The following is a 26,746-nucleotide window of genomic DNA, read 5'->3' on the forward strand; positions in this document are numbered from 1 at the left end:
AAATTAATAGTGCATCCTCTATACCTTTGTATAGGGAGATTTCCCACATTATCAGAGCCAGCAAAAACATCAACCATTTAAAAATCATCCATCAGCTGCTGCCCCTCCTTATGAATCTATGCAATGCTTTGGATGCCTAAGTGAGCGTGTGTGGCTTCAGGTGCCATTTCCCAATCTTATTTTTTTAAATTTTATGTATGTATGTATGTATGTGTGTATTTATTTATTTATTGCTTTTCAGGGCCACATCCGCAGCATCTGGAGGTTCCCAGGCTCGGGATCTAATCGGAGCTACAGCTGCCGGCCTATACCACAGCCACAGCAACATCAGAACCAAGCCACGTCTGTGACCTACACCATGGCCCACGGCAACACCAGATCCTTAACCCACTGAGTGAGGCCAGGGATTGAACCTGCAACCACATGGTTCCTAGTCAAAGTTGTTTCCACTGCACCATGATGGGAACTCCTGAGTTCCCCATCTTTTCCAGATGATTCCACATGGAAACCTGCTCAGACACCCAGACACACATTATTCTAGCTGTGGACAAAGCTATCTACAATCTAATCATACCCTCCACACCTAAAGACATTAAATTTATTTAACAGCTAATGAGCTAGTAGGTTAGTATCCAACATTAGCTCTAGGGGCTGGCTGCTGCCAAGGCAAATCGAGATACCCAGGGAGGTACTAACACAAAACATCTTGACAAAATTGGATTCAGGAACGACTGCCCTCCAGAACCAGTTGGTTTCTGTGTAAATATTGGCCAGAAAAACTCAGTCACTGGCTGTTCTGGCTGTTACCTTCTCACAACTGCAGCATGAGAGGCGGCATGGCACTACTGTCCATGCTGTATGAAGAGCTCGGGTCACATTCAAACTACTGCTGTCCTCACCAAAACAGCCACCCCACCACTCTATGTGTATGTTCCAAGGGTCCTTTCAGTTACTTTTCTTCTATCTTTTGTAATTTAAGGCCACTTTATCCAAATGGCATTCCATGGGTACTTATGTTTATATGCGGGAGGGGGTGGGGAGATCTTTTAAAAAGATTCATTTTTAAATACGTTTGTGAAATACTGGATAAAACAAAGCTAAATAAAACTCTTTAATCCAAGACCTCTCGGTACCTTTAGTATGTTAATATATTATAAATCTTCATAGGAACCTAGTGTTTATTAATATAAAAGCTTACAGTACATTTTTAAAAATGGAACAAAATGGAGTTCCTGTCATGGCACAGTGGAAACAAATCTGACTAGGAACCATGAGGTTGTGGGTTTGATCCCTGGCCTTGCTCAGTGGGTTAAAGATCTGGCGTGGCTGTGGCTGTGGTGTAGGCCAGCAGCAACAGCTCCCATTTTGACCCCTAGCCTGGGAACCTCCATATGTCATGAGCACGGCCCTAAAATGACAAAAAGACAAAAAAAAAAAAAAAAAGGCCACAAAATATCATTAATGTAGAAGGAAATGTCCTGCCCCTTTCCTGACCTGTACCCTCTATAAAAACTTCTAAGTGTATTCAGTGTCTCTTCCTTAAGTTGATATTTACTTCATGGTCCTTCCTACACAAACCAAACTACTGACAGGATGGAAGACTCAGAGTAGCTGGAATAGGAGGCTGTCATGGGGCTGGGGCTTTCTTGAAAGGAATTTAAAATAATGGAAAGAAAAGAGGCGAGGAAGCAAAGTGAAGATCCCCTGAGGGTAGGCAGTGTCCAGGATGGTTTGGGGAGAGCCGGATACAAAAGAATGGGAGAGAGAGATTGAGATGTGAGCCAATTTTAGGAGAAGAATGAGGAAATGAAAAATTTAAGAAGTGATATTGTGAACTGTGAATTAGATCTCTTCTTATATATATATATATATATATATATATATATATATATATATTTTTTTTTTTTTGTCTTTTTGCCTTTGCTAGGGCTGCTCCCGCAGCATACGAAGGTTCCCAGGCTAGGGGTCTAATAGGAGCTGTAGCCGCCAGCCCACACCACAGCCACAGCAATGCAGGATCCAAGCTGCATCTGCAACTCATATCACAGCTCACGGCAACACCAGATCCTCAACCCACTGAGCAAGGCCAGGGATCGAACCAGCAACCTCATGGTTCCTAGTCAGATTAGTTAACCACTGAGCCACAAAGGGAACTCCTCTTCTAATATGTTTTGAGAAATGCAAGAAAGATAGCAATCATGCCTTGTTATTGGACTGTGTTTCTTTGAATGTTCACCATGTTGAGACTGGCCACCAGAGCCCTGGGATTTATTTGGGTTACAGCAGAACCCCTTTGCACCAGTCATATCTTTAGAGAACCGAGTGACACTGCTTTTCAATGCGCACAACCAGGAACTGAGGTAGGGAATTAAAATATTTATTGCTTTTGGCCAAAGAACCTTTTATAGAACAAAGATTAGAAACAACGGCAAATTAAAAAAAAAAAAGTTAAGGACTGAAATAAAATTAAGAATAGATTTTTTTAGCGTGAGACAAAGTTACATTTTGGAAATTGATTTCATAAAAGAATACATCAGAGCAATACTTTCTCATGCAATTTCAACTGTTGCTTTGATTAAAATGTAAAAGTGTCAGTTCAGCTAAAACCTTTAGGTTGAATTTACATTAAGCCGAAACTATCCGTTTGGCTACCTATGGATGTCAGTTGTGTTAAAATATCATACCATCTCATCGGATTGTTAGAATTAAATGAATTAATACACGTGAAACATTTAGAACAGAACCTATCATACGGTTAGGGCTCCACATATTTAGTCACCATTTTTATTACCAAACTTCTCCACGTTAAAATATACTTTTGCATTTGTTGCAACGTCTCTGAAGTTGGGATAGTGTGCCATAAGCTGATTGGTAGCATTTTTTTTTCTTTCTTAGTGGCATATAAAATGAGAATGTTTCTGACAACTGATGGTATCTTTAATTCAATCACATATGATTATTATTAGCTGTTTCTTCTTCTCCATTATTTTTGGATGTTTTACTGGAGTTTTCTATTCCACAAATAATTACCTTTCTTTTTACACACTGATAGTTAAATACATATTATAAGAAACAAAATACCACCAACTGCCCCACCCTTACCCCTCCAAGACTTGTCAGGGTGAAAGACACTTGTGAATAAACAAGGTTTCAGATGATTTACCTTGGGTAATATTTGATGAAAGATTTGAAATAAATTAATCAGAAGAGAAACTTCAAGGCAGGGATGGTAAGGAAGACAAGCCTTTGTGTAATGAGCCTTGTAAAATCCGTAGACATAACCAATTTGCCAAGTTTACCAATAATCTCCATTCCCTTGAACATCTGTAGTGGAAACTTTGGGTACATGAATCTATACCAATTAGGAGTCTTTGGTTACATGTAGCAGAAACAAACTCTTGGCAACATAAGCAAAAAGGGGGATTGGGGGAAGGATAGGAAACAGCCAAAAAGCATAGACCCGCAGAACAAAATTAAGAAATGGCTGGAGAACCAAGCTTGTCACCAAGGCAACCTCGTAGATCTTCACAGTGTCAAGAACACCTGGCTTTCTCTCCTGGGCGCTACTGCTGAATTAAATGAATGGCATGGGCCATGTGGCTGCTCCACAGCTGTGGGAGAGTAGGGCCTCTGGATTATAGGCTTATCAAGCTGTGCCCATGGGGGAGAAATCAATCTTCAAAAGGAACCAGGCGCTACTCTTAAGGGACTGTGGAATAGATGTTAGCCTGCCAAAACCAAAAAATGACCACTACCATTCTTTCCAATACCAACCAGCAGCTGGTCATCCTAGCATGGTCCATTCCACAGTCGGTATGCAAGTCCACTGCAAACTGGAAGAACCATAAGGAGCCCTTTTAGTCCCTGTATCCAGAAGGCACTCTCCCAGTCAGCACTGTAAAGAAAGGAGGACTTGAGGGCAGCTTGGGGTGGGGGCCTTAACACCATCCGGCCCCCTCTACTGCCAATGTTCACACCCCACACAGAGCATCACGTGGCTGAAACCACAGGCCACAAGGAAAGGCACCTCCAGATTCCACCTTTGTCCTTGCTGTGCTTACCCAGCTCTGAGGGCTGCATGATCATACAGGTGAACCTCATTAGCTCATGTTCAAAATACTCGAATGTGTTTTAACACACAAGATTAATTATAGCTTGTGGCTTGACTTACGCATTAGATGATTCATCATGTGCATGCAAACACTCTTAGCTGTTCCCAGAGCCGCATGAGTCAACTTGCTTCCATTCACTTGGGTGAACGCTGGCCGGCTTTGTTTCCATCACCTGGCTGTTTGGTGTTTTATTCAGCTCTCAGGTGCTGCTTTCCTCTCCCTGACTCACCTTCATCTCCTTGCCTTGGCTTTTGCAGTCCTCCTGTTTATACAAATGACTGCCTATTCAGGGGGCACGTGTTCGTGCCATGGAGAAAAGCAAATCGAAAGAGTGCTGCTGAGCTTGTCACCTGCTTCCTTGGCAGGAACAAGATGTTAATTTTTGCAAAGGCAGCTGTGGCAGAAGGACTGTCCCTCAGCTTTGCAGAAGCCGAGGGGCAACAATGGCTTCATGGGGGTCTAATCTGTAAAAGACCTTCGGTGGAGTCAGTCTTGTTCCCATCTACCACCTGTTTTAGGGTCTGCTTTATTGTTAGTGCCTATCGAGAGCTACCTTCTCCACTCTGCCTTAAATACAATCTTAAAGACATCTAGAGATACCAGAATTTAAAGGGAAGTTGCGCAGTCAATAGTTTTGTGTAAAACTGGACAAAAGAGACTGGGAGAAACTACAGAAATGTCTAGTTCAACATGGCATTTCAACATAGGATTAGAAGGGATTACTTTATGTTTATGCTTATCTCTGCATGAATGCATATTACATGCATGGTTCTGTGTGAACGGCTGATCCTGCACAGAGGCTGTTCTGACAGTTCCAAGAAGTATTTCCACAAGCTTAGTTCTGAATCATTTGCCTTGTCCCAACTTGCACTCTGCAATCTGACTTGCTTCCCTTCCTTCTGGCTCCTGGGCTCGGGCTTCTCCATGTGTGACCTTGCCTTGCTCCTTAGACTTCACACCTGGCACCGGTTTTCTAATTACAGCCTTGCACTGCCTTACTTGATGAGTTTAGATTTTCCTTCTGGCTTGGTTTCCTTCATCCATCAGCTCAGGCTTCAACACCTTCAACATCTCTTTGACGTGAGGATGCCTGCAAACCATATCCACCCTAACTCTGTGAGCAGAACCCAGGCATGTAATGAAAAAGCAAAAACAGAAGGAGGAATTTATGATCTGTTTGAGGAAAGAGGATCTGGCATATGTTGAACATCAGATTTGGGGGCTCATAATCCATGAGCACTGTTAAAGTCCAACTTTTAGAAATAATTTTGTTGCCTGGGTGATAAGATTGATCTCCCATGCCAATTCCAATCAGTTGGCAGTACCAACTGTGGAAAAAGGATTCTCAAGCTTCATCCAGGTTGCCCAGGAAAGGGTATCTTGATTTGTGAGGGTGGCCTTGAACAAGGCATCATGCATTTGCCATCCTTGCTGTGACAAATGACTCACCATTTAGAAATATTTAAGTAGAAGAGTTTTTGAAAATGAAATCAGTATTTGAAGGAGATGGATTTGGCTTAGAACCGAATGGATTAGAGGAGGACAGTATGTTTTCGGAGAAACAAGTTAATGGGCTCTTGTAGTCTGGTCAAGAAATGACAAAATGGAAAAAGTTCCCCAAAGGGGGCAAAAAAAAAAAAAATGACATCAGCTGGTGGAGCACAGTTCTCTGGGGGAAAGTGGGGTTGGGCCAGGGTCATTGGGAATTAGTTGAATGTGCATAAAGGTCATAGCGGCAGAAGCAGTGACTCCTTATTCCTCCTGAAGAGGGACCAAGTCAGAACATCTGTTCCACTCGTTCCCCTTTCAAACTTAAATAGGCAGCAGCCTTCAGGGCAGCAGAAAACTATGTCCATCACCGTTTGCCAATAGAGAGAATTTGTCTCTATCCCTTCCTATTAAGCAGTCAGCAGATGGAAGATGATCATTCTGGATGTCTGGATGGTACTAACAAAACCAAAGAAGGATGAGAGTCTGTATTCAGATAGCAATAAGTGAGAAAAATAGAAAAAAAAAGGAATGGCTAAAAAATATTTTTAGGATTGATTAAAATACTGAAAAAAGAACAGGATTTGTGAGTGACCATAAAAGACATAGAAAAAGTAGGCTTGACTCTTTAGTTTCAGATCTGAGAAAATGGAGGGATCCTTAAGAGATACAGAAAGGAGTATGGCAGACTCTGCTAAATTTTCTTCAATATCCATCTTAAAATTTTTCTCAATATCTGTTTTTTCCTATAGAACTAGAGCTTCAGATCTTTAGGTGGATACATTATAGCTGATATAAAAGCAGCATTTCCAAGCCTCCTTTTTAGCTGGATGTCCACGTCTGTGAGCTTTTGCTAATGGAATATAAATAGAAACACCATGTGCAAGTTCGAGTTTGTACTCAGAAAGTATGTACCTTCCTCCTCCCTGCTTCATATATGGCATCTGAGGTGATAAGATGAGCCACTGTGAACCACATGGGCAAGGGCCACTCTGTAGAGATGCAACTCTATAGCAGGACTGAAGGATTCTATCATGTGGACAGGACTGCTTACATCTGGGCTATTACTGAGGTGTAGGGTGTAGGAGAGTGTCTTTCTTAATTCACTGTTATTTGGGAGTCTTCATTTCAACATCTACCCCTATGTATTAACTTCTACAGGGAGTGACTTCTATAAAGAATGCATTAAAAATTACATGTCACAAAATCAGGCATTTTACAATGAGATGCTTGAACTGCTTTGGGTAATCCTCTTGATGATCAGAAAAACAGAGGTGATATCAGAAAACCAGAGGTAACCAAAGGTAGGAAGCAATTTTTTAAAGGGGGAGAAGCAGGTGGTTCTTGACAATGAGAGCCTAATGAGCCTGGCGGTGATCCAGCACAGAATCTAAAACAGGAAGATCCATGTGCCTTAGAACAGGGGGAAGATGACCAGCAGGAGTCAATGTAAGCTCTTGAAGAATGAATAGCAATTGCTGTTTCGATTGTGACTGCAGATAGGTAAAATAACGTACTTTTGTCCACATGATATATCAGAATGTACATAATATATCAGAATGTTTGCAAGGCATTTAACAAATTCTTTCTGCATTCGCTTTTGGAGACACTGGAGGGATATATAGTCCACAATATCCCAGCTGGTTGAATACCTATGTAGCTGAATGGATGAGAATATGGAAAGAAAGTAATGATAAAACAAAGTTGCCCAAAGGGCCCAGTATTTACCCTCCATTAATGCAAATGTAGAGTGCATGACAAAGAGAGGATTGTACTGACCTACCTGCATACCTGGAATGCTATGTTCCATTCATGGTACCTTGAAAAGAGACACTGACAGATTGCAATCCATCCAGAGGAGGGCAACAAGGTTAAATTAGAAAAAAATAATAATAATAAAGAATGGGAGGCATTCAACTGGAAGAACTGAAGGCTTGGGGGGTGAAGAGAGGATTGTTTGATAGAGCAAATGTCCTCAACTATCTTAAGAATTGTTCCTTTAGAAATTGAAGATGATTTAAAGAAATAAAAAGATAGCCCATGCCCTTGGATTGGAAGAATTAATACTGTTAAAATGGCCATACTACCCAAAGCAATCTACAGATTTAATGCAATCTCTATCAAATTACCCATGACATTTTTCACAGAACTAGAACAAATAATCCTAAAATTTATAAGGAACCATAAAAGGCTCAGAACTACCAATGCAATCCTGAGGGAAAAGAATACAGGAGGAGGCATGACCCTCTCAGACTTCAGGCAATACAATAAAGCTACAGTAATCAAAACAGCATGGTACTGGCACAAAAACAGACATATGAATCATGTATCAGAATGGAAAGCCCAGAAATAAATCCAGGCACCTATGGACAATTAATCTTCTACAAAGATGCAAGAATATACAATGGAGAAAAGACAGTCTCTTCAGCAAGTGGTGGTGTGAAAGTTGGACAGCTGCATGTAGATTAATGAAGTCGGAACATAGCCTCACACCATAAACCTCAAAATGGTTTAAAGACTTAAGTATAAGACAGGACACCATAGAACTCCCAGAAGAGAGAATGGTCAAAACATTCTCTGACATAAATTATAATGATGTTTTCTTAAGTCAGTCTCTCAAGGCAATAGAAATAAAAGCCAAAATAAACAAATAGGATCTAATCAAGCCTATAAGCTTTTGCACAGCAAGTAAACCATAAACAAAATGAAAAGACAATACACAGAATGGGAGAAAATCTTTGCAAACAAAGTGATGGACAAAGGATTAATCTCCAAAATATACAAAATTCTCATACAGCTTTATATAAAAAAACAAGCAACCCAATAAAAAATAATCAGAAGATTTAAATAGGCAGTTTTCCAAAGACAACAGATGGCCAAAAAACACATGAAAAGATGCTCAACATCACTGATTATTAGAGAAATGCAAATCAAAACTAACAATGAGGTATTACCCCACACCAGTCAGAGTGGCAATCATTAAAAAATATACAAATAGGAGTTCCCATCGTGGCGCAGTGGTTAACGAATCCGACTAGGAACCATGAGGTTGCGGGTTTGGTCCCTGTCCTTGCTCAGTGGGTTAACGATCCGGCGTTGCCGTGAGCTGTGGTGTAGGTTGCAGACGCGGCTCGGATCCCGCGTTGCTGTGGCTCTGGCGTAGGCCAGTGGCTACAGCTCCGATTCAACCCCTAGCCTGGGAACCTCCATATGCCGCGGGAGTGGCCCAAGAAATAGCAACAACAACAACAACAACAACAACAAAAAAGACAAAAAGACAAAAAAAAAAAAACAAAAACAAAAAACAAATAAATTCTGGAGAGGGCGTGGAGAAAAGGGAACCCTTTTATGCTGTTGGTGGGAATGTAACTTGGTACAACCACTATGGAAAACAGCATGGAGATTCTTCAAAACAAAACAAAACAAAAACTTAAAAATAGCATTGCTGTATGATCCAACAATCCCACTCCTGGGCATATACCCAGACAAAATTATAATTCAAAGAGATACATGCACTGCTGTGTTCGTAGCAGCCAAGACAAGGAAACAATCTAAACGTCCATCAACAGATGAATGGATAAAGATATAGTACATACATACAATGGATTATTACTCAGCCATTAAAAAGAATGGAATAATGCCATTTGTAGCAACATGGATGGACCTAGAAATGATCATACCAAGTGAAGTAAAAAGAAGAAAAAGGGAGTTCCCATCAAGTGGCTCAGCGGCAATGAAGCTGACTAGCATCCGTGACGACACAGGTTCCATCCCAGGCCTCGCTCAGTGGGTTAAGGATGCCATGAGCTGTGGCGTGGATTGCAGATACGGTTCAGATCTGGCGTTGCTATGGCTGTGATGTAAGCCAGTGGCTACAGCTCTGATTCGATCCCTGCCTGGGAAACTCCATATGCTGTGGGGGTGGCCCTAAAAATAAAAAATAAAAAAATTCTTTAAATAAAAACAATTTTAAAAAGGAGAAAAATATGATATCACTTCAATGTGCAATCTAAACTAACAACACAAATAAACATATCTATGAAACAAAAATAGACTCACAGACATAAAGAACAGACTTGTGGTTGAGAGTTTGGGATTAGCAGATGCAAACTATTATAAATATGTAGGATGGATAAACAAGGTCTTATTGTATAGCACAAAAAAACTATATTCAATATCCTATGATAAACCATAATGAAAAAGACTGTATGCATAACTGAGTCACTGTGCTGTACAGCAGAAATTATTACAACATTGTAAATCAACTATAATTCAATAAAATGTTTTAAAAATTGTCCCTTTAGAATGTTCTATGTGGTTCCACTGGCTGAGTGTTTTTTCCAAGGTCAGAGTATGTTCCACTGACAGACTGAAACTAGAACCCAGACTTCCTCAGTGCTGGTCCCCACAACAGAGATTCCTCCTGACAACTGGCCATGGGAGCATGGTGCTTTAGATTTGGGCTTTGGGGTCATTTATACCTCAGTGTGCATATATTGATTAGACCCTGTTCAGAAAGAAAAGAGTATCCAAAAAAGAGGCTTAATGTTAGAGACTTGTGTTTGCCTCCTCTGCATTTCCTCAGAGATTCCTTCTCCCCCCCCCCACAGTGATACCCCAATTTCTCACTCTATCTCAGCCATTTCTAAATAGATGCAGAATGTTGCCTTCGGGATGGATTAGCAATGGGATCCTGCTGTGTAGCACTGGAAACTCTGTCCAATCAATTATGATGGAACATGTAATGTGAGAAAAAAGGATATATACATATATGTGTAACTGGGTCACCATGCTGTACAGCAGAAAAAAAAAAATATATATATATATATAAATGATAAAAAAAGACATGAAACTGTCTAAATTAATTGAGTTGTTTTGGTAGTGGATCTAGATTTATGTTCTTTCTCTTGTGCCAGCTTGGTGATTTTGCTCAAACTCTGAGATTCAGTTTCTTCAAATAAAGGGATTAAAAATTCCTTTGGGGATCTAAAATTCTGTGCTATCAACTTTAAGCGAATTCATACTTTTCAAGGGAGGCACATTTATATCAGAGGATCCCTCCCCACGCCCAGGACCCTCCAGTCACCCAGAGTTCACATGCTACCCTCAGGCTTGCAATGAATGCGCCCATTGTCTGGATCATCTCCTTCCCTCTCCACCTGCCGAAATACCAGCCGCTCTGGCCTCCGAGTTCAGTGCAGAGCTCTTCTTTGAAGTCCAATAGCACTTGCTGTCTATACCTTGACTAATTGGACAAGGCTGTGTCTTTTGGAGCTGGGAGTGAGCTGGCATTTGACAAAGTCCAACATCCACTTATGATAAAAACTCTCACCAAAGTGGGTATAGAGGGAACATTCCTTAATATAATCAGAGCCACTTATGACAAACCCACAGCAAATATAATACTCAATGGAGAAAAACTGAAAGCCTTTCCACTAAAATCTGGAACAAGACAGGGATGCCGACTCTCACCACTGCTATTCAACATAGTATTGGAAGTCCTAGCCACAGCAATCAGACAAACAAAAGAAATAAAAGGCATCCAAATAGGAAGAGGAGAGATAAAACTGCCACTGTATGCAGACAACATGATACTATATATAAAAAACCTTAAGGACTCAACCCAAAACTACTCGAACTGATCAACGAATTGAGCAAAGTAGCAGGATATAAGATTGTTAGCTTGAAAGAATCAGTCTATAATGGCAGAATTTGAGCAACCTGACAGGCCAGTAAGGGAGTTATTTGAGAGGCCAACATACTCCTGTGTTCTCCTCAGTCACATGTAGAAGACTGGCCCTGGCGGTCCTCTGTCTGGGCAAGAATATTAGAGGACCTTGTAGCACTTCCAGAACAGTGGGAAAGGCCTGGCTCCATGGGCCATGCTGCCATCCATCACACGAATATTTACGGAGCACAGATTTGGAACCAGCCACTGTGCCAAATGCTTTACACAAATCATCTCATTTGACCCCCACAATAATCCTATGAAGTCATTTCTATTATTGTTCCCACTTTACAGGTAAGGAAATAGAAGCCCAGAGAATAACTTGCCCAAGGTCACTGGCCCTGAGTAGTGAAGCCAAGAGCCAAATCCAGGCCATCTGATGCTAGAACCTGAGCTCTTCATCCAGATATCAGCAGCTCCTTACAATGGGTACCGACTCCTCCCTCCAGGAGCACAGATCCCAGAAGGAAAGATTCCTTCTCATCTAAATACAGACAGATACTATAAGGGAAAGCACAGCAGCAGAGCCAGGGAAGTCTCCCAACTGATAGCAGTGGGGCATTTCCCAAGATGAACTGAGAAAACCAGAAGAAGCAAGTGTTCTCCAGACAGACGACACAGAAGCAGCATGGTTTATTGGAATAAGTGCAAGTGTTTAATGTGACTGCAGGATGGAGGGCAGGCCAAGAACTGAGTCTGAGGAGGTAGACGAGGGCACAGCATGAAAGGCCTTGTATGCTCACATAAAAATACGGGGACTTTACATGAAAGTAGTGGGAGTCATTGAAGAATTTTAAGCAGGAAATGATCTGATCCCATTTGTGCATCAGAAAGAGCACTGTTGGCTATGTAGAAAGTGGATGTAGCAGCCTCCTTCCTTCCTAACAGAAGCCCAGGCTCATTTAAAAAATCTCCCTCTTCTGGGTGGCCGTGTGCATTACGGGATTCCCTTAGAGGGCCTTGAGAAAGCCTTTCTCATGCCCAAGTGAATCACAAGAGGAAGAGATGAGCTTTTCTATCTCTGGACATTATAGGGAGTGGATATGACACTAGAAATGGATATGGTTATCAACCCACTAGCCTTAGGATAAAGCTGCCACATGGGGGAGTTTGAGGCTAAGAGATGTAGAGGGAAGAGGTGCCAGAGCACTTTAATTTGCCAAGTTGGGGCTCACTTTTGCCACTGCTGCAAAAGTGAGGGAAGCTTTGCTGCCACCACAAAAAAAGCTCATTATTGTCCGTTGGCTGGAGATCTCCGTCTTGCCTTTCTAGATTCCAGAATTGTCCTCCCTATTGTTGTTTGCATACAGCTGACCTCTAAGGACTGCACCAACAGGCCTGCCTTCCTTGGAGTTTCCCGTGGGGTTGGGCCAATGAGAGTGCCAGCAAGAGATGGGAGGGACAGAGACAGGGAAGCAAAAGTACGGATTCCGGAGTTCCCGTCGTGGTGCAGTGGTTAACGAATCCGACTAGGAACCATGAGGTTTAGGGTTCGGTCCCTGCCCTTGCTCAGTGAGTTAACGATCCAGCGTTGTCATGAGCTGTGATGTAGGTTGCAGACGTGGCTCAGATCCAGCGTTGCTGTGGCTCTGGCGTAGGCTGCAGCTCCGATTCAACCCCTAGCCTGGGAACCTCCATATGCCGCGGGAGCAGCCCAAGAAATAGCAAAAAAAAAGACAAAAAAAAGAGTACGGATTCCTTTAGCTCCTCCATCTAGGGTTCTTACTGTCTGCATCCTTGTGCAGTTTCAGTTCCTAAAAGGGAAGCCTCTTTCTACAGGCCTCTCAGGCTCTAGATTCTAGGAAGTGCTCCCTCCTCCTGCTCTTTCAGGCCTAAGATGGGGAGCAGTGCCTTCCTAGCCCTGAGCAACTACACTCTCTCTTGTGGTTTCTCTATACCCAGCTCATCCTTTTGAAAATAATTCCTTTATTAAACTCTACTCACAGGATCCCAGTATGAGTGCATAATCTCTTACATGCTGGCATCCTGACTGTGTACAGGCCTCACTGTGTTAATCTGGGGCCTTTGAGAAGCAAATGCCAAGATGAGACTGAATGTGTAAGAAGTGTGATGAAAATCTGACGCTGAGTGAAGGGGAATGAGAAGGAAGTTCGGATGGAAGCATTCTTTTTTTTTTTTTTTTTTTTCCCCTTCTTTTTAGGACTGCACTCAAGGCATATGGAGGTTCCCAGGCTAGGGGTCAAATCAGAGCTACAACTGCTGGCGTATACTACAGCCACAGCAATACAGGATCTCAGCTGCATCTGCAAACTACATCACAGCTCACAGCAACGCCAGATCCTTAATCCACTGAATGAGGCCAGGGATCGAACCAGCGTCCCCATGGATGCTAGTCGGGTTCGTTAACCACTGAGCCACGACGGAAACTCCTGGATGGAAGGAAGCATTCTAAACTGCCACGCAATCCAAAGAAATTTTGCTGAGGCAACTAGGGAGTTCTCAAGCCAAAGTTGGCCATCAGAGCATCAGAGGAGTCCTGCATCTCCTGGAAATGGGCCTGCTTTAATCTTCCTGCTGTGTTTAGTCATTGATGGGGAACGGTCCATGGTGACTGTGGCCTCTGTCAAGTAAGGCAATGCATGTGAGCACAGCCACAGCTACTCCCTGTCATTGCAGGTCCGTGAGTAGCACATTCTCACTACTATCACACTCATCCTATGAACATTTCTGGCACAACATTAAGGCTTGAGTGTTTCCCCCTACCCCTGCCATCAAGACCTTTATCTACCTCTCCCCTCCAAAAGGGTGGTGTTAAATTTCAAAATGTGCTTTCTAAGCCAAATGGCAATGGAAAGACTGGCTGGTTATTCCCAAGTGGCCTTGGAGAGTGTCCTTTATTACCTTATAAATTGACAAACATCAGCAGACATAATTAGTCTTGTAAGCTCAAGACTTGGGTTTGTCACACACCATGCACTTCATCTTCCAGGGCAAGCTCATGCTCATCATGCATGGGGGAGGGGGTTAATGTAAAAACTCAGAATGCCAAGGTGATCACTCTTCATGAACAACCACTACTAGAAGGACCAAGCCTATCTGAATTCTCTGGGATCAACACATTACTTCCTTGAAAAGCTAGATAATAATCAGGAGACTTCTTGTTGAGCGTTACACGAGATCAGGGAATTGGGTAAGTGAAAGTTTTATAGCAGCAGGGCAAGCTAGTCTAGTGTACCATTCATCTCACATAGCGATGGTCACACAGACAGGATGTGAGTTCTCAAAACGCAGTGGTATATCTACCGTTTATGAGTGGTATTACATGCGCAAGGTCCACTGGCTAACTCTCCTCCACTGGACAAGGCTGGGACAAGCACTACTAGCACTTGTCTCTTGATCTGTCTTTTCCGTTTTCCACGGTTGACCATCCCAACAACATTTGCCTTTGTACCACTCCACCTCTACCCCCAGCCAGCCTGAGAGCCATGCAGCCATCCTCTCTTTGCCATCTAATTCAATGCATTAGCGTTTAGCTCTCAAAAAGTCAGTCCTAGTCCCTCATTTCCAAATTGGGGGGGGGGGGTGTGTGCTTAAAAACCAACAAGTCAAATACCACCAATAAAGCTTATTTCTCTGTTCCGGGCCCTGAGCAACAAGCGGGGCCTCAGAGTATATTCCTAGGTCCACTTGGTTTTCGCTGCTGGCAGAAGGCACCTCCATCTGTTTCTTTTCCCTAATAATAGGATCTCAGTGGTTCCTCTTCCCCAAGCGTGTGACTGGGAAGAACCATCTGGAAACCCTAGCCTTCCCTGATTCCTCACCTTCCTGCAGAGGAAATTTAGTTAACTACATCCAACAATACAGCCAAGTAATTCTTCAGGCAAATGTCTGCCTCCAAGGAACCTGCCCAGCCCTCCTGGCAAGGAGAAATTCCTTATCCTGATTTGGAAAATGGCCCCAGCCATGATGTCAACCTCTCCTAAGGCATATACAGATGGTAGAAACAGGTTATCCACCCCAGCCTCAGACCACATTGCTCTTGTAATGTTCTTGACCTACCTCACCAGACGATGTTAACACCGTGCATCTAATTCTCCCAACCCATTTTGTGAAGAGGCAACAGACTGAGCCTTGCTCCCACGTCACATCACAATTTTGCATGTCTGTGACAAGTCCACACATGCCAGACAGAGGGTCATTTCCCAGGCCCATTTCTGTTTCCTCAGACTAAGAGCCAGAAGAGACAGCCATAAGACTCATTTATTTTTGCGGAGATAAAGTTCTAAGAGTCAGAAAACCCAATTTTTAGGCTGGTTTTGTCCTGGACTAACTCAGTAGCCTGAACAAAACACTTAATCCTTCTGGAATGCAGTTGCCTCCTCCTTCTAAAATGGCAATGGTGACATTTGGCCCCATTCATCTCCAAGAGCTCTTCCGAAGTAAGACATCATAATGGCTGTGAAAATGCTGTAGGAGATATTAAAAAATACAAAGAGCTCTGCTTTTAGTCATAACCAAAAAGGATTGAGAAGTGTTTTTGGACTCATGATTTCTAGGGATAGAAACATCTCTAAACAACCTCACCAAGCCAAGGGACCTTATTGGAGGCAGATTCTCATATCTGTAGGAAGGTTAGAAGTTCAGATGGACCTTGGGGACAACTGGATTGGGGACTTGAGATCTGCCAGGAGATTTCTGTCTCCATCTCTTATCTGCCACTGTACAATTCATTCTCTTATAAGGTTTTTTGTTTTGTCGTTGTTGTTGCAGAGTTCAACGTGGCCACTTTCAGGTGCCAGGACTCACATCTTCACCTCCAAGATGGTCTTCAGTCTTCTCTTAGTTCCAGCTTGAAAAGTTCTGGTTAGTCTGTTTTGGCTAAGATGGCCACTCCTGGACAAATCAACCATGACCAGAAAGACAAATTACCATGACTGGCCAACTTGAAACAAAAAACTTCCAGGATCCAAATTCAGGGACCCAGCCCTGTACCAGTGGCTGGAAGTCTACCAAACAGTAACTAATGGTAAAAGTCAGGGTCAGTAGTTCAGACATGGCCACAGAGGACAACTCTGTGAGAAAAAGGGACATCACTGGAAGTTGGACAGTCACTCCAATCACAGGGGGTGAAGAAGAGATGCTATAAATGTCTCCAGGTTTGGTCTTTTTTTTAAATCTAAACTGGAGTTACATTTGTCCAGAAAACACAGAGACTGGATGCTGTTTCCACCCAATATCACACTAGGCCACACTCTGTTCAGAGGGCCTAAGAACTCTTGGAAACTTGTCTGATTCTGTTAGTCAATGGAGGCTCAATACTCATGTGAGGAGGACAAAGAGAGAGGGGACAAAAACCTGCCAATACTTCTCCAAGGAGTCTGGCTTTGTGATAGAGATGCTATCATCCTTTCTCCTCTCCCTCCTAAGCATCTCAAGTCACAGTTCAAACCACCAGGCTTTGTACTAACACATTTCCATAACAGCAAATTACTAACTCTCCCTTTTTCCCCTCCTGCATCACTTTCACATGATATAGAAGGGGTGGCAAATGTCAATATATTTTCACACCAGGAATAGGACTTGTATGAATAAGAAAAATGTGCCTCATTAACCACTACAAACACCAGAAAAAATATATATATACATGAAGAAGTTGATCTTTTTACTCCAGAGATACAAATTACATTTAATTCCTCTAAGAAACAGTAAAGCAAGTGCAATTCATTTAAAAATACAACTAATTATGGGCGAAGTCCTTTGTTACTATAATGATTTTTCTTTAATCATAGAGTAACTTTAATAAAGACTTTGTGTTTCAGGTACAGAATATCCCAAAAGACCTTAGTCAATCCAAAGTTGTGTGGAGAATTTCCATTTTAATTAAAGGTGAAAAATCTGAATTTTTTTTTAAATAAGGAGAACTCCTAAAAATACCAACATAGAATAAGTAACCTTAGCAAAAAGAGTTACACTTGATAAGCCATAAATCCTAGGGGAAAACACTAGGAAAAAAAAATAAGAGGAAAGGTCTTTTTGGGTTTATAATATAATTACTCCTTTTGCCCTATTGATATGCTTGTGTGGACCTACACTGGCCAATTGCTTCAGTCACGAGGTGCTTTGTTGGGAGTGAAATCTCTTCACTGACTTCTGGGTTTATATAAAACATCTGATCACTGAAAGAAGCAGGGTAGGTGTAAAATCAAGTTCATCCTAAACTGATAAATAACAACTGAGTTGGGAACTTTATAATGTTCAAGAGTATTCACTTGGTAACTCCAGTGGGTTTAATGGTCCCATCCCGCCCCATGATATGTCCACATCCTAATTCCCAAAACCTATGAATGTGACCTTATTTGGAAAAAAGGGCTTCGAAGATATAATTAATTTAAGGATCTCAAGATGAGAAGGTTGTCCTGGATTACTCAGGGAGCCCTAAATCCAATGACATGTATATCTTTATAAGAGACTTAGAGGAAACACAGCAGAGAAGGCAGTATGACCATGGAGACAGAGGTGGAGGGGTGTGACCCCATGCCAAGGAATGCACACTATCTTTTTTTTTTTTTTTTTTAGGGCTGCACCTGCGGCATATGGAGGTTCCCAGGCTAGGGGTCAAATTGGGGCTACAGTTGCCGGCCTATGCCACAGCCACAGCAATGCCAGGTCCAAACCACATCCGAGATCTATACCACAGCTTATGGCAATGCTGGATCCCTTAACCCACTGAGCAAGGCCTGGGATCGAACCCGCAACCTCAAAGTTCCTAGGTGGATTTGTTTCTGCTGTGTCATAACAGGAACTCCGACACTATCTTTGATGGAAGAAAAAAAAAATAATGCTAGCAATCAGAACTGGAAATAGAGAGTAATTTACTTAGCCAACTAATGAATTCTCCCTGCTTAAAAAGATTCAAGCAGAAGAGAGGATTATGGCTGCTGTAGAATAAATTCTTGCGTTGGGCGGCAAGTTGAACTAACATAACCTTAGGTACCCTCCCAACTTTAAGATTCTCTCATTCTATAATTCAACATGGCCTAGGGATGCTTGCTTAGTGTCATCATATCCAACCTCTCCCATTACTTGGGGCAACCAGCCCAAATATGACATCAGCTGAGAAGATTTGAAGGAAGGGGAAATAGAACTGGAGAATTTATGAGAACTATACCAAAGCACCAAGCCAAAATCTGATTACTACATCAATGTGTCAGTCTTGAGATAGCCAGCTTCCAACAAGTAGGAAGTTAAAAAATAATCTTCAGATAAAGAGAACCAATGAAATTGACCAAATAACAGGTTAACATGAAACTTAGAGAAACTGAAAAAAAAAAATCTTGAAATAGGCCATAGCGTTTTGGCAGATGAATGGGAAGGGCAGCCAAGAGTCTCAGAATGGTACAGTCAGGGAATGACTAAAGCATAAGCCAGAACCTTGGCGGCTGCCACAGTCAAATATCTCTGAATTGTGCAGAGGTTAAAGAAATGGAAAGATTTCATGAATGCAGCAATTAAAGCTGAGAACAGATCAACCCAAATCTGGGTGGTGAGGGGTGTGAGCAAACTCAACTCCCGCCAGAAAATAGGAAGATGCTGACTGCCAGGATATCTCTATCAAAACCCCAAAGACTAAACCATAGAAGCTAAGCCAATAGCCTAGCAATCATCAGCAGAAGCCATTGGTGGTGGAGTATTATAACCCAATTCCACTGTTCAAACTACTGGGAGAGGAAATGTCTACTATGTCATTCGAAAAAAGACAAAGGAAAGTAACTATTGTGGGGACTTTAAAAGTGGAACCCTTCAAATGGAAATAGAGTGATCTCCAAGTATGTAATGAATGAAACGTGGCACGGATTTGCCTTCCCTTGGCTCCTTTGGAAGGTGCTTTGCTCATTCTTTGGAGCCCAAATTCCCTTTCATATGACTGTGTAGTCGGTCTCCAATTTTGACCATGGTATGATTACACAGAAAGAGCCCAGCATGTTTAGGAGTTATGTAAACTTTGGAGTTGGCCTAATACCGAAGAAGACTAAAGAGGTCTAAAGAATGTTCTTGCAGCTGAGACATAGGGAGTCTCAGGATCCATCTGGGGGTTTTCCAGTGTTAAAAATCTTTTGCTTTGTGTACCAAGATGCTGAGGGAACTAAAGACAATAAGATCACCAGGTGGGACCTGCCCAGCATGGACAGACATCTCCAAACTGCGGCAGAGGTCACGTTTTCATCTTTGTGGAGACCGTCTCCACTCATGTTGGCCCCATTGCTTACCTTGAAGTGTAAATGATTAAAATGACGAGAAGGGAGCCAATCTGAGGAGAAAATTATGAGAAGACATCTAAATATGGAGAGGAGGCTTAACCTGTTAACAGTGTTTTGAGAGTTTACACCTTTAACTTTAGCTTGCAACGTCACGTGGTCTCCTGCAACGATGCCCGTGATGTAAGTCATAGATATTGTGTCCTTGCAGGTCACACGGAACAATGCGACCATCATGGAGTCAACTGAACCTTCTAAGATTCCCTAGCCAGGCTCTCTCCACCTTATCTCTCATGTCTGGAAAGCTGTGACTCCTAAGGGGAGGGTCCTCAGTAATATTAATAAAAGACCCACAACAAGAGAGACCAAAGACCCATGGCCTCCTCAAGCAATGCAACTTTAAAATGAGAGGACACTGCCCTACATTGCATGAGGCAGGTTATGGAATTACACCAGTTTAGGCTGGAATACTATCTTCATATTCCTTATTAGGGGACCCAAGCAAAGGACATAACTCTGAGCTTTTTCCTATAAAACAAGGAAATATCATATTGCTCCAAAGGCTATAATGAGGGTTAAATGAATTAAAAGTAGAGCACTTAACACAGTATACTTTGCGAGCAGTAAAGGCTCATTGAGCAACAGCTGTTATTGTTGTTCTCTGCAAAGGCACAACATAAAGGCATCTTCGTCAAGATTGTGAGAATGTGAAAGGACAACCCTTCATCACCCTCCATATCCTCCAATGAGGAGCCAGTTGCTGATTCATCCCACAGGTCCCACTGACTGCTGTGCCCTCAGTGACTGCTGTACTTGAGAAGAAGATACCAGCCATTTAAAGATGGGTATTTAAAGAACGTTTTCTCCTACTCTCCATTTCCTTGTTTGAGGCTTTAATAATGTCTAGATTCCTAGAATCCTGGCAGGTAAGATAAATTAGTAAGCAGTATTCTGGTTTATAATTGTGTGTAGGATAACAATTTGCTACCCCAAGGGAAACTCTTTAATTATGGATCTCTATATGGGAGCTATTGCTTCAAGCCGGCTCCTTGTGGTTAATAGTCTTGCAGGATGGTTAAGCCAACAGTTTGACTGGTTTCTGATGTTAATTAGCTAATTAGCTTGTTAATTCATTTAACAAATATTGACGAGTGTTTTCTATAAACCATGCACTGTTCTAGGTACCAGTCATAGCACGTTCTATAAAGAAAAACAATGCAGAGGATGGAGACAAACAGTGATGGAGGGGGCAACGGCGTGTGCCATTTCAAATAAAGTGTCTTTTGAAAAGTATGTGCAGAGGCTCCGAGACAAATGTTCTGGGCACATCTGAGGCCCAGCAAAAAGGCCAGAGTGGCTAAAGTGGCACGAGCAATGGGAGCCAGGAGGAGGTGGGGTGAGCAAAGTGGTTGGGGGACATTTTTATTCAAAATGACCTGTGAAGTCATTAGAGGTGTTTATGTGGTAGTCACAGGAGCTGACACATTTTACCTGCATCATTCTGACCTGGCCATCGCATTAAGAATAGATAGAAAGGGGGACACAAACAATCATTACAGAGCAACAATTATTACATCATCTAAACAAGAGATAATGGTGGTTTGGGACTAGGATGCTAGTAATAGAGGTGATAAAATATGGTCAAGTTTTGAAGGGAGAGCCATTAGGATCTGAAGGGAGAGTCATATTTTTAAGGGAGAGCCATTAGGACTTGCTAATTAATTTGAAATAGAGTACATAAGAGAGAAAAGTCAAGGACAACATCAAAGTTTTGCTTTGGGCACCTGTGATGGTTAATTTTATGTGTCACCTTAACTGGGCTATGGGATGCCTGAACTTTTTGTCCAAACATTTTTCTTGGTGTCTATGAGAGTGTTTCTGGATGAGATTATCACGTGAATCAATAAACTGAATAAAGCAAAGTGCCCTCCCTAATGAGGTGGGCCTCATTCAATCAGTTGAAGGCCTGAAGAGAACAAAAAGGCTGACCCTCTTCTTGAGGAAGAGGGAACTCCTCTTGCTAGACTGCTTGACCTGGGATGTGGTATTTTGCTGGCCTTTAGACTCAGACTGCAACTTTGGCTCTTCCTGCATCTTAAGCCTGCTGGACTTTGGACCAGAACTTCCACCATCAGCCTCCTGATTTCTAAGCCCATTGGATTCATACTGGCTCATTGACTTACACATCAGCTCTCCTGGGTCTTCAGTGTTCCAACTGTAAGTAGAAATATTCTGTGGACACTTGGATATAAATGTCTAAGATGTAGGGAAAAGGTCAAGGCTGGTGCTAGATGGGCAAGTGTTTTTATCTTGGGATAAATTTTATATCCATGGGACTGAATGAGATCACCTAGAGAATGAATACAGAGAGGAGAGAGAAGCAGTCCAAGGACTGAGCCCTTCGGATTGTCCGTGTTAATACATCAAGACGTTGAAAGATACCTAGCGAAGGATCCTGAAAGCGTGCTTCTCAGCAGAAGGACTGAGAGTGGTACACTAGAAGCCAGGGGAAGAAAGTATTCTGAGGAGGAGAGAGTGATCCGTGATGTCAAATGGTGCTGATGTACGGAGAACTCTCATTAAATACGACAATACAGAGGTCCCTGGCAACCAAGAACAGGTTCAGTGGACGGGGTTCGAGAGAGAATGGGAGGAGACAAAGTGGAGACAAGAATAGCAAAATGCTTTCAGAAGCTTTGATGCAAAGGAGATTAGAGAGAGAGGGCAATAACAAGCAGTGTTTGGGGGGGGGGTCAAGGGAATATGTTTTTCAAAGATAGGAGATAGTATAGGATATTTGTTTGTTAACGGGAATGACTCAATAGAGAAGGAAAATCCCATGACAATGAAGAGAGGGAGGGAGGAGAATTTCAGGTATGAAGCCCTTTTTTAGGTGAGAGGAGATGGGGGTCCAGACAGGGCCTGGATAGACCAACCACAGTAATGGGCAGAAGGCAAAGTTTATGGGACAGGCGCAGGTACTTAGAGGATTCCATAGTGAGGGTTTGTGCAAGTTCTCTTCCAGATGCCTTTATTTTCTCTGAAAATCCAGACTTTACCAACCTGGGTTTCAATCACAGCTCTATTGCTTGCCAGCTGTGTAATTTTGATCCCATTACCTAACTCCTCTGAGCCTCAAATCCCTCATTTGTAAACTGGAGATTAGTATCCACTAAACTTACAAGACTGTTGACAGGAGTCATTGCAATTAGAGTCACAAAGGGTTTAGCATAGTACTTGGCACATGGTAAGTCTCAATAAATATGACCAATCAAAGTTTATGATCTACCACTTGTGAGATGTTCACACGTACTCAGGATAAACACACTACACAAGCTTGTAGCTACTAGTGTCTTCAGAGAAGTGTGAAGCATTTCCTTACAACAAGGGTTGGTCTTGGCAGGAGGAGGAGAACTTAGGTGCTAGAATTTTATTGTGCCCCTTTATCCCCCCCTACACAAAGCAAACCAAATTCTAGCTGTCTCTCTATTTGTGAGAGTTTCTTGCTTATCAGTTTATTAGAGCCAGAACGCAAATGTTTCTACAGTTTTTCCTGCTTTAGCTATCACTGGTTACTTTTATTTTTTGTTTTATCTTGTTTTTTGGTAAAAGCACAAACCCACTGATGAGAGTATGTTCACTGTCTTGGGAAAAGGAGGAGGAGGAGTGCTTTTGAGGTTGGTGGTAGACAGAATTCCTTGCCAGTGGCCTGTTAGGCCTGAGCCCATTTGACCTGAGATCCCGTTCTTGCCCTTCCTCTACTCTGCTCTGTATTTCTGGGTGAGGACTCAATCCCTCCCTCTGTCAAACTGATTTGACACTGTGTTTGGCCAATGGAAGGACTCTCGTGGGAACCTGGAGCAGAACAGAGAGAAGCCAGGCTATTTCCCTGCTCCCTCTTTTCAGGAGGTAGTGCCAGGAAGGATGCATCTCCTCCAGATTCCAGATCCCTCCAGACAGACCCACTGAAATCCTAGCTTCTGCCCGACAACTGATCTCTGGATCCCCGTCCCGATCTCCTGCCACCAGGGTAGACTTGTGGCTTCCTACTGTTGCTGACTTTTGCTATTACCTCATTGTCTTCTGTTGGCTCTTTGGTTCTTTCATCCAGCTAACCAGTTCCCTGCGTTACCTTTAGCCTGTTTCAAATCCTGAGTGGCTGACATTTGTCTGGTAAGACTGACTGACAGAGATTAGAAAGGCTTCAGCCGAGAGTTCCATAAGTAGTGAGGACTAAGCCATGACTCCCTGGAGAGTCCCAATTAAGAGGTAATATCTAGAATGGTGATTCTCAATCCTGGCTGCACATTACAATTACCTGGGGCGAGGGGAGGGGAGGGATAAAAAAAAAAAAAAAAAAAAAAAGACCAATGCCTGGTCCATTGAATCCATCTCCAGGGTTGCAATTAAGATGCTCATAATTTCTTAAAGAGAATCTAGAATTGATGTGCCTTCATAGGGATGTGGGTTGATTTTTTTTTTTTTTTCTGGTTGTTTGGGTTTTTTGTTTTTTTTTTTTTTTTGGCATGGTATAAAGTAAGAGAACTTTTTACTTTCATATGACCATGTAGCCTTGGACAACCAAAGTGGATGAAATCTCAGAGGTACATCCAGTAAAGATTTTCATCCTAATTTATTTTGAGCTATAATTTATATACAATGAAATGTGCAGAACTTGAATGCTTTTTTGGGTGCGTTTTGACAAATGCATACAATCGTGTAACCCATATTTCCACACTCCTACCCAGATCTAAAACATTTCTTTTATTCCAGGACACTTCCTCATGCCTCTACTCAGGTGATCCCAGTAACCTCAGAAAACAAGTGTTTTCATTTCTATCAACATAGCTTAGTTTGTCTCTTCTAGGACTTCATATAAATGAAAGCATGCAGTGTGTACAATTTTGTGTCTTGCATCTTCTACACATCATCATAACATTTTAAGACTTGTAGAAGTTGTTGTATGTATCACTAATTCAGTTTTTTATTGCTGAGTACTATTGCATCTTATGAATAAATGACAATTTATGAGTTAATTCTGCTGGACATTAGGAGAGTTTCCAGATTTGGGCCATTATACACAAAGTCGTGTGAACATTCTAACAAACTTATTCATAATCATGGTGGGTTTTTCATAAAAAGCCTTTATCATATTGATGAATTTTCCATCTATTCATAGTTTGACAAGTTTCTATAATAAATGGGTATTGAATTTAATCAAATGCTTCTTCTGCCTTTAGTAAGATTATCATATTTTCTTCTTTATTCTGTTAAAAGAGTTAATCATACTGATTAGTTTTTAAATGTTGAGTGAACCTGCATTCCTGAGATAAACCCACTTGGTCAGAATACCTTATTTTCTGTGCTACTGGATTTCAGTTGCTAACATTTTGTTAAGGATTTGTTTGCATCTATGTTCATGAAGAATATCTGTCATTTTTGTTCCTTGCAATGTCCTTATCTCTTGTTTATATCAAGGTTATGTTGGCCTCATAAAATAAGTTGTAAAGGATTCACCTTTTTCTATTTTCTGAAAAAATTGATATAAGGTAGCTATTACTTCCTTAAATGATGAATTCACCAGTGGAGCAAACCTGACCTAGAATTTTCTATATTGGGAAGGTTTCAACTGTAAATTCACTTCCTTTAACAGATATGGAGCTATACAGATTTTGTTTTTCTTTTTGTGTCAATATTGGTTTCTTTCAACGCCGAGTAGTTATGTTGTGAGCCACACGGGAAGTCCTCTTTCAAGGAATATATTACTGTCATCTAAGTTGTCAAATTTATTGGCATAAAAATTTTCATACTATTACTTTATTGTCTGAAATATCTGAACTGATGTTCTCTTTTCATTTCTGATGTTGGTAATTTGTATTTCTTCTTCTTCTTTTTTTTTTTTTTTAAGTCTTGCTAGGGATATGTCAATTTTATTAATCTTTCCAAAAAAACAACTTAATTTTCTCTATTATTTGTCCCCATTGTTTTCGGCTCTTCCTAATTTCTGCTCTTACTTGATCTCTTCTGATTAATTTGGATTTAATTTGCTTTTTTTTCCTGTATTTTTCTTTTTTTTTTTTTTTTTTTTTGTCTTTTGTCTTTTTTGTTGTTGTTTTGTTGTTGTTGTTGCTATTTCTTGGGCCGCTCCCGCGGCATATGGAGGTTCCCAGGCTAGGGGTCTAATCGGAGCTGTAGCCACCGGCCTACGCCAGAGCCACAGCAACTCGGGATCCGAGCCGCGTCTGCAACCTACACCACAGCTCACGGCAACGCCAGATCGTTAACCCACTGAGCAACGGCAGGGACCGAACCCGCAACCTCATGGTTCCTAGTCGGATTCGTTAACCACTGCGCCACGACGGGAACTCCTCCTGTATTTTTCAAATAGAATCTTAGGAGTTCCCATCATGGTGCAGCAGAAACGAATCTGACTAGGAACCATGAGGTTGCGGGTTTGATCCCTGGCTTCGCTCAGTGGGTTAAGGATCCGGTGTTGCCATGAGCTGTGGTGTAGGTTGCAGATGCAGAGCGGATCCATTGTTGTTGTGGTTGTGGTGTAGGCTGGCAGCTTTAGCTCCGGTTTGACACCTAGCCTGGGAACCTCCATATGCCAAGGTTGCAGCCCTAAAAAAATAAATAAATAAATTCTTAGAACACTGATCTTAAAATGGCATTTCTTTTCTAACAGAGCATTTAAAACTATTAATTTCCTCCTAAATACTTCTCTAGTTACATCCCACATGTTTTGATATGTTGTATTTTCTTCATCATTCAGCTTGAAACATTTAAAATTTTATCTTGTGAATACTTTTTTTGATCCATGAGTTACTTAGAAGTGTATCGCCACTTCTAAATTTTTGGGAAATTTTCCCATATATTTTTGTGACTACTTTGTGACTTCATCCTATATGATCAGAGAACTAACTCTGTATAGTTTAAATCCTTTGAAATGTATTGGAACTCATTTAATGGCCCAGCATATACTCTATCTTGACATATGTTCCATACACATTTTCAAAAAATGTGTATCTTGACAGTTGCTGAGCTTAGCGTTCTAGAAATGTCAGACATTGTACTGTTCAAATCTTCTAGATGCTGAGTGAATTTTTGCATAATTTTCTATACAGTACTGAGAGATGTTAAAATTTCTAGCCATGATTGGGGATTTTTCTATTAAGCCCTTCATTCTGTCAGTTTTTGCT

At 41.7% G+C, this 26,746-nt stretch overlaps 2 protein-coding genes across 3 annotated transcripts in view; both read right to left on the reverse strand.

Annotated features, from left to right (window-relative positions):
- PLXNC1 (plexin C1) overlaps positions 1-26,746 on the reverse strand; it is a 331,134-nt gene that overhangs the window by 294,394 nt on the left and 9,994 nt on the right. Inside the window, exon 1 of one of the 2 annotated variants that reach the window (XM_084957524.1) lies at positions 4,172-4,353. The exons of the other annotated variant lie outside the window; for it this stretch is intronic. The gene's annotated coding sequence lies outside the window, so the exon portion shown is untranslated. Of the gene's footprint in view, positions 1-4,171; positions 4,354-26,746 lie in introns of those variants that run through there. 2 annotated transcript variants of the gene reach the window in all.
- Positions 1-26,746, reverse strand: part of LOC146403563 (uncharacterized) — a 201,118-nt gene that overhangs the window by 97,053 nt on the left and 77,319 nt on the right. The window lies entirely within an intron of this gene.

This window comes from Sus scrofa, chromosome 5 (genome assembly GCF_054392235.1).
Source record: "Sus scrofa isolate SSC_HxYL_T2T_F1_AM1 chromosome 5, Sscrofa_HxYL_maternal_Yorkshire_Landrace_v2.0, whole genome shotgun sequence".
Lineage (NCBI taxonomy): Eukaryota > Metazoa > Chordata > Mammalia > Artiodactyla > Suidae > Sus > Sus scrofa.